The sequence below is a fragment of the Pseudorca crassidens genome, chromosome 21 (genome assembly GCF_039906515.1).
Source record: "Pseudorca crassidens isolate mPseCra1 chromosome 21, mPseCra1.hap1, whole genome shotgun sequence".
In the NCBI taxonomy this organism is placed as follows: Eukaryota; Metazoa; Chordata; class Mammalia; order Artiodactyla; family Delphinidae; genus Pseudorca; species Pseudorca crassidens.
This window is the reverse complement of record NC_090316.1, coordinates 25,182,606-25,191,066: the sequence shown is the minus strand read 5'-3', so window position 1 is coordinate 25,191,066 and position 8,461 is coordinate 25,182,606. Positions and strand designations below refer to the sequence as shown.

Here is an 8,461-nt window from a genome sequence, read left to right as displayed (position 1 = left end):
AGACGCAAGAGGGAGGAGATAATGGGGATATATGTTCATAAAAAAAGAGAAAAAAGGACCTGAATTTAGTGTGAGATGGAGTCAAAGTGCACAGGTCTTAGACCAGAAGGCCTTCTCTCTCCACATCAGCTGCAGGATCACGGACAGTCACTCTCCCTCTTCTGTGAAATACCAACTTGTCTAAGCCTCTGAGAGATTCTTAAGGGGCCAGTGAGAAAACATTTGTAAAACTGCCTTGTAAATTATGACTTAAAGGAACATAAAGTCTCTCACTCATCCTCTCTGAATACGGTGAAACGAGAACACAAAATTCTACCAAATACACACCGCTGTGACAGCCCCACAATTAAGCCTATTTGGTTAAATTGGTATGTTCTTAAGTGTATTATTTTGTTCTTAAAAAGAAAAGACATGTGTAAGATTTTAAGGGGTGTTGGCTTAAAATGCAACTACATTCTGTGAGATGGAGGGTGGGCGTTGCTGGATGCAGCGATGAGAAAGGGAGATTCTGAAAAAGAAAAGGTGCAGACGTAACAGATCGCGGCCAGCCAGGGAGAGAAATGCACCAATACCTCCCCTCACATTTATGTGGCAGTTTTAATTTGGAAACAGTATATTTCCCAAAGCAACTCAGCGAACCAGGCTCGGGGTACGAATGGTTTTCATGGAACTGAGTGTACTGAATTCCGAGGGGAGCATTCTGACAGAGGCTATGGCCGGGGGAGGAGAGGCACTCACTCGGAATTGGGATTTAGAGGGAAATGCAGTAATTCCACAGACAGTGAGGACAATGCTGTGCTAAGGGCTGTTTTAACATAAACCAGTATGTCTGTGAAGGCTCATGTGAGGGCCTGGGCCCTGGAGTCGGGAGCCAGGGGCCCAAGCTGATGCTCTGACGTGCTCTAGCCATGAGAAGCTGCTCTCTGGGAGCCCATTTTCTCCGTAAAATTGGGACAACGTACTCTCTTGTGAGGAGTAGAGATGCAGCACGTAAAGCAACTTGCACCGTGCCTTGCTCAAACGAAAGCTGTTATTACTGTGCTAACCTGCCGGGTCAGTCGCTGTTGAGACGCACACTTCGTTAAAATCATATCATCTTCACTAGGCTGCAAAGATACCAGTTTGAAAGCTTAGCTGACATGAGAAGCTGACAAATTCTACCTGCAATGCCTGGAGATGATTCACAATGAGAGCACGACGAGAACAGAAAGAACCATCTGCTTTCGCAGGTGCCAAGGTAGCGGGGAGGGTCCTCCCCTGGCTGAGGTGTGGGGTGAGTCTGGGGTCTGACTCAGATAATTCCTGCAAGGCCAGAGCCACAGGAATTGCTCAGAATGGGACGCAGGGCCCAGGGAAAGAACTCTAGCTGAAATGAGCATTAGGCTGGAAAGGTAAGATTAGGAAGCAGAAAGTAGGCCATGGACCAGGAGAGGCCTGAGCAAGTGGTATATACAGCTAGATGGCTGACTGGGCCCTCTGGAGCTGGGCTGTGGCCAGGGGCTCTTTCTTCCACCGCCACTGCACAACTAGCTGCCCGTGCAAGCCAGTAACCTTTGTCACCCATCCCCACCCATTGAGACCTGGCCTCACCTTCCTGGATGGATCCTTGCCCAGCTGCCTGTCACACCCCAGTGGTGTCCACAGCTCTGTTCCTTTCCTCACCTGCAAAGAACAAGAAAACAAAGAAGTGAGCAGAGCCTGGGCCAGGTGAAAGGCCAGCAGCTATAGGTGAGCAAGGAGACTCCAGGTCCCTAGCAGTCTGGAAGATCCCCTTGGTACAGTCGGAAGAGGCAATTCCATGTGGCAAAGGCCAACCCTTTTGCCCCCTTACAAAGCGATCTCTCAGCGTAGATCTACAGAAACTCACCAAGCATCTTCAAAGTTTGAGGCTTGGAGGGGCCGAAAGAGCAGCACAGGTTCTGATGAGAGTTGGACCTGTGTTCTAGTTTGTCCTTGCTTTCCTCCGCCTCACGTGCATTTCCCTATCTGACTGCCACCACCAGCTGGCAGGTAGGATCACCGTGCAATTGTTCAACATTACTGGCCAACGTATAAGAGACAAAAGATGGTTTAGGATTATCGACAAATGTATAAAATGGTGGGGTGTGTTAAAGATGAACACTAGATATTTTTCAAGACTTTGTATAATCTTTCATATACAAATAGACTTTGTGGATTTCCAAGAAGAAAACAGAGCATGTAGTATTGCTCAAACGTTACTGTACTACAGAAAATGTTATGGGCTGAATTGTGTCCCCCACTCCAAATTCATATGTTGAAGTCCTAAACCTCAGTACCTCAGAACGTGACTGTATTTGGAGATGGGACCTTCAAAGAAGGAATTAACTTAAAGTAGAGTCATCAGAGTGGGCCCTAATCCAATGACTGGTGTCCTTATAAGAAGAGACTAGGACACAGAGACACCAACAGGTGCACCTGCAGAGAGATGGCCATCTGAACACAAAGCAGGAAGGCGCCGTCTGCAAGCCAGGAGAGAGGCCTTGGAAGAAACCAACCCTGCTAACGCCTGGATCTCAGACTCGGAACTGTGCGAATGTACACTTCTGTTGTCTCAGCCACCCAGTCTGTGGCACTTTGCTGTGGCTGCCCCAGCAGACTAATGCAGAAGACCCATCAGCGTCTTAATGATCAGCTTGCTATATGCTGGAACAGCATTAATCATCACTTTAATAGTTTTATTAAAATTTATTCTGGACGTTTATTCATTTTTATTTGCTAGTTTCGTAGTATCACTGGTTTATAAATACTAACTTTCCTACCTTTATGTGTGTTGTTTGCACGTGATTCACACACATCCTCAAGTGGCCAATCTCTGCCATTACAGAGAGACAAACGCTTCCTGTGCATTCTCGGGCTATACCCCTAACCCCTGGCCAGCAGCTTGGAGACTGTGGTGGTTTTGTACGATGTCAGTGTAGCTAAGCTGGAACTATGGATCCCAGAAAACCTGAGCAACATTTGGAAGGCAGAAGTGAGACGGGAGCAGTGTTTGCAGGAAGTCAGAAGGTCCACGTGGGGTCAGGTGCCGCGGCAGCTCCCAGCACAGCGGTGCCTCCGCTGGCTCACCTGGCGATGGAGGGCAGCAGCTCCAAATCCTGGTTAGGTTTGCGTGTAACTCCACAGTGAAGCGCACCAGCTCTTCTGCAGGTCGCCTTCATCACCGAACTTGGAGGACTGGAGGCATGAGAGACTGAGGTGGGACACACGGGTTCCCATTCATCCATCCACACAGGTTCCAGTTTGTCCCTGCCATCTTCACTTCTCCACTAAGCATCCTTCCCCCGCCTCCCCCCCACCTACCCCATGAAGCTTGTCCATCCCGCTGACTCAGGCCCAGGTCTTGACTCAGCATGGACAGATTGCACAGACTGCATAACCAGCTCCCATAATCATGTGTGTTCTAATCCCCACAATATATTCCTTACTTTGCTTAAAGTGGTTTTGCAACTCTGATCAAACTTTAACTGATACAGAATTTGGAACCAGAGTGAGTGACGCTGTAATAAAAACCTAAAACATGTGCACTGGCTTTGGGACTGGCCTTGAATGTCTGTCGGTGGAGGCTCAAATAAACATGAGGAAAATATTCTTGGAATCTGGAAGGAAGGAGACATTTTTATACAGCGGTGGGAAGTTTAGCAACGTTGACATCCATGGTAACTTGGAAAATAGAAACTGTACCGATGAACCATGTGATCTAGCCACAAAATTGTCCAGGCACAGTGTTGACAGTGCCACCTGGCCTCTTCCAACTCCTACATTAAAATGAGAGGGTATAAAGATAAGCTAAAGAACAAACACTTCAATATAAAGGTGACAGGTCTTGCTGAGTTTGAAGATAAAATTGTTTCTCATTCTCAGATGACAAGCAAATCTAAAATTAAGAAATGGCTTCTGGATCTGGTTCCAGTCAAGATGGAGTAAGCAGACTCCACGGTCTCTCTTCCACTGATTCCATCTATAAACCCTAGACAGAACACATAAAGCAACTAATGAAGACTGAAAGGAAATAATAGCAGGTAGATTGGGGAGGGAAATCAAAACTCCGAGAAGGTCCAGTAAGATGGTGAGTGTCCTGGGTTTTTTTCCTTCCACGTTTCTTGGCATAGATGCAGGAAAACCTGGAACTCAGAACTGCTTAAGTTGCACACACAGGAAAAAGTGCAAGAGAAACTCACTCTTTCTGATCAAGGGAAAGGACAGAGAGAGTCACAGTCCTTGAGGGTCTTGGGGAGGGGAAGGGGTGTGAGTCACTGTGGCAGAGGGCAGCCTGTGGCAGACTGAACAACCCGAAGACGGCCACCACAGTATCTCCCTTCCCACATGCTCCTTTGACAATGTGATTTTGTCATCTCCCATCGAGAGGTGGACTCTGCGTCTCTTCCCCTTGAACCTGGGTGGACCTTTGTGACTATCTCAACCAACAGAGTATAGCAGAAGTGATACTTTGTGACTTCTAAGAGTAGATCATAAAAGGCAGTGCAGTTTCCTCCTGGATTTCTCTTTGAATACTTGCTTTTAGAGCCCAGCTGCCATACCGTCCAGAAGCCCAGATACACGAAGAAGTCACATGTAGTTCTGACTGACGGCTGCAGCTGAAGTCCTAGCTGACAGCCAGCGTTAACCCCAGATTCCAGCACCAGCCCCCACGTGACTGCACCCCCATGAGAGACCCCAACTGAGAACCGCCTGCCAAAACCCAGTCAACCCCACAATTTTGAGAGGTAATAGCACTGACTGATTTTTGTTGTTTGATGCCACTGAAGTTGGGGCGGTTTGTTACACAGCAACAGGGAACTAGAACAGGGATCATAAAAACAGCTGTTTTGGTGTCTTGCTCATCAGCTCTCAGACTTTCTCCAGATCTACGATCCTACCTCCCACCTACATCTCAGTCGCTAAAGTTTCCCCACCCTGTTGTTCTCATAGTGTGGTTTGCCCTTCTCATCTTGGTCTTTAGGAAAACCACTGACTAGTCAATCCCTCACTGACTAGGGATCCCCATACCCCAGACGCTGACACTAGGAATACCTCCAAGATCCACCCCCAGTAACCTTAGCCATCAGGTGTGGAACCAGCAAAGTAGGAAGTTCCTCACCTGTCACGAGGTGGGAATGATAAGCCTCAATAGATCAGAAGCTCAGCAACCCCTTGTGAATGTGGGGAAGAGTAATGAGTGTAATTATTATAATCGAAGTATCACATTATGGAAATCTAAAGAAATGTTTTAGAGAAATACAGAATAAATAATGACGGAAGAGAGAAAAGGAAGAAAAGATAAAAGAGGAAATTAAAAGAAAATGGGCAAAAAAATGAAAAAAATAGATACAGGGTCAGAGAAGTACTGAGGGAAGAGATAAAGATGATTAGGTGAGAAACAAAAACTGAGGAGAAAGCAGGTCAAGTAGAGGCCCTAACACGTGAGAGCTATGCCAAAAATACCTGCTGAAGGGGCGGTGCAAAACATGTACTAGCACTCACTGTACGTAATCTATACTTCATTTAAAAAGTAAACAAGGGACTTCCCTGGTGGTCCAGTGGTTAAGACTCCACGCTTCCAGTGCAGGGGGCACGGGTTCAATCCCTAGTTGGGTAACTAAAATCCCACATGCCTCGTGGCCAAAAAATAAAATAAACAGCAAGAAAAAATTGTACTAACTAGACTGATGCATACTGATCTTACATCTCTGCTCTTAGAACGGTAGCATTCAAGTGAGTTACTATCTATTATCAATGCAAAATTATGACATTTGGAGATGGGACCTGAAATTTGAGTATATTATTAGAAAAGACGTTATAAGGATGACTCTGCTTTTTATGGTACATACAGAAAGACTGAGAGGATGTATTGAATGCTGGAATTTCGCTTCCTGACCAGCTGTTAGGATGTTAATCATTAAGGAACAAAGCGTACTATACCATTAAATAAAGCATGCTGAAAGAAGACAATAGTCATGATAAATGTAGAAATAAGCAAGAACAAAATAAGCAACAGTGTAGAAGCCAACAGTCCTCCCTTTACAGAGAGACACCAAACCAAAGAAGCATATTCTCTCCTACATGCAGCCTTTGTACAATAAACCATCACTGTATGTGGAGCACAAAGGGAGGTTGTGACCTGCATCTCCAGTTTTGGGTGAGGAGAAATTATCCTACCAATAAGAGACAGATGCCAAGAAGAGAAGATGACTTAATCTAGTTTTACTCCTGGTAGCACCCTGGTTTGAGAGGGCCCGTGACACAGCATTCCAGACAGTGTATTTGGGCACATGGGTTACAGGCGGGGCCAAAACATTGAGTCCCTCATCCCTTGGGGTGGCCACGTGCAGCTCCACACATTTACACAAATACAATTTTCTATCATCATCACTCTCTATACGTGTCCAGTGGGATGAAGAAGGTTGGGAGACTGTGTTGCGGTTGAAATCGTTCTTGATTTATGAGGACTTCATAGAGGTAACAAAATTCTGTGCATAATCTACCCTGATTCCAACCAGTTAAGGAGAAGGAAAATCCCCTTCAGACTATCTCACTATTCCCTTGGGACTCTCCCTGCCCTCACTAACCCACACTCTGCTCCCAAATTTACAAAGAGAGAAGTAAAGTTGGAGGAGGGTAACTGGGTAAATGTTCAGTTGTCACTGATCAGCTTAGTGACCTTGGGCAAATTACCAAGATCATATAGTGAAATCCCTTCAACGTATAGATGAGGAAACCTAGACCTAGGTTAAATACTTAGAAATATCAAAGATGCGCCTAGTGGTAGCACCAAGGCAAGAACCCCTATTTTCTCCAGTCCCAGTATGCGGCTGCAGCTGCCCTTGAACCAGACTACTGCCCTACATGCCTCAAGCAAATTAGTCATTTAAATAAAAGAAAAAAGCACCACGTGCACTGTCACTATGGGAGATCAGCAGAGCTGTGATCCAAGGATGCTGGCTTCCACCAGAATGGGACGGTCAAAACGGGCAAAGAGCCTTGGTATGCCCATCACACTTAAAGATCAGGGTTCTGCTTTGCTGATGCAGAAACCCCAGAACTGGTTGCATCATGGGAGGACAGACTCACACCAGCTATACCCAAAGACCTGAAATCTAAAGCAGAATGCTAGTTTACTACTGTACGCTAGTTTACTACTGTACGCTAAGGGGGAATAGGTCTTTCCAGACTGTTTACGCCAATCTCAGCAGCCCCTTCTCATTTTCCAGGTCCCTTAGAGGCTGCTTGACGAGCATGAAATCAGAGCACAGGGATGCCCAGGCCCCGGAACACCTGATGAAGCATCCCGTGCCATAACAGTGGATTTCAGTGACTGCCAGTTACTTCCTTCTCCCACCCCCTCACCTTCCCCCCACCCTTACTGCCGAATTCCGGCTTGAGAGGGTGGTGTTCAGCCACCCACCTCCTATTGACAGTCATTCTTTCCTAGATAAAGCAAACACAATTGATTCGTATTCCTCCAGGTTAATAACACCTATTATGTTCAGCCTCAGATAAGTTCGTACAGATGTCCTGATATACAGCATGGATTAGCTTAGGGCATCTCTATCTCCTTAGGCAATAATTTACTGACTACATTCATTATCTTTTGATACTTCCTCATTGAGGTTAACGTTATCTCAAAGTTGTGTCTTATTGTTACTCCACGTACTAACTACAATATCTGCTACAAGCAATGCCTAGCAACTAGCTAGGGTGTCAACCAAAGAATTCTCGTAGCACATATTATAGCTGTTCATTTCATATTTTCACCCTATGGCACATGGGGCTGATTCTGCTGCATTGAACCACACTTTTCCATAACTTCTCTAGTTATTCTCACCCCCTTTTAGCCCATTTTCCATATCTTTTTTTGTTTTTCTTTTTTAATCTTCCAGCTACCTTTCGTCTCCATACTTATACCAAGGCACACACACACGTATCGTCTGTACTGACAAACAGCCTCGGTTCCTTCTGGAAGGCAGCAAAGATTAAATCCTTACTTTTGGTGCAGAGTGCCACTGCCAATTCTCAGCCCTGAGACCTTGGAGCCTCAGTTTCCTCACCTGCAAAATGATGACAGTCACTTCTGTCACCTGTTTTCTTCACAAGGTTGCTGAGAAATTCAAATAAGATAATGCAGGTAAGAACACTGTGAAAGGCTCAGCAAGCCACACAAAGGTAAGGAAAACATGCAGATAATTTGCAATAAAAATAATTAGGCAGGGGGCTTCCCTGGTAGCGCAGTGGTTGAGAGTATGCCTGCAGATGCAGGGGACGCGGGTTCGTGCCCTGGTCCGGGAGGATCCCACATGCCGCGGAGCGGCTAGGCCCGTGAGCCATGGCCGCTGAGCCTGCGCATCTGGAGCCTGTGCCCCGCAACGGGAGAGGCCACAACAGTGAGAGGCCCGCGTACCGCAAAAAAAAAAAAAGAATAATAATTAGGCATTCATGTTCATTC

The 8,461-nt window shown here is 46.1% G+C and overlaps 1 long non-coding RNA gene across 4 annotated transcripts in view; it reads right to left on the bottom strand.

The window, feature by feature from the left end:
• The window catches only part of LOC137216062 (uncharacterized), a 41,806-nt gene that overhangs the window by 11,022 nt on the left and 22,323 nt on the right, over window positions 1-8,461 (bottom strand). For 3 of the 4 annotated variants that reach the window (XR_010939575.1, XR_010939573.1, XR_010939576.1), the window contains one exon: window positions 1,591-1,662. This is a non-coding gene — a long non-coding RNA (uncharacterized lncRNA). Of the gene's footprint in view, window positions 1-1,590; window positions 1,663-3,087; window positions 3,174-8,461 lie in introns of all 4 variants that reach the window. The other variant, XR_010939574.1, reaches the window with a different exon arrangement.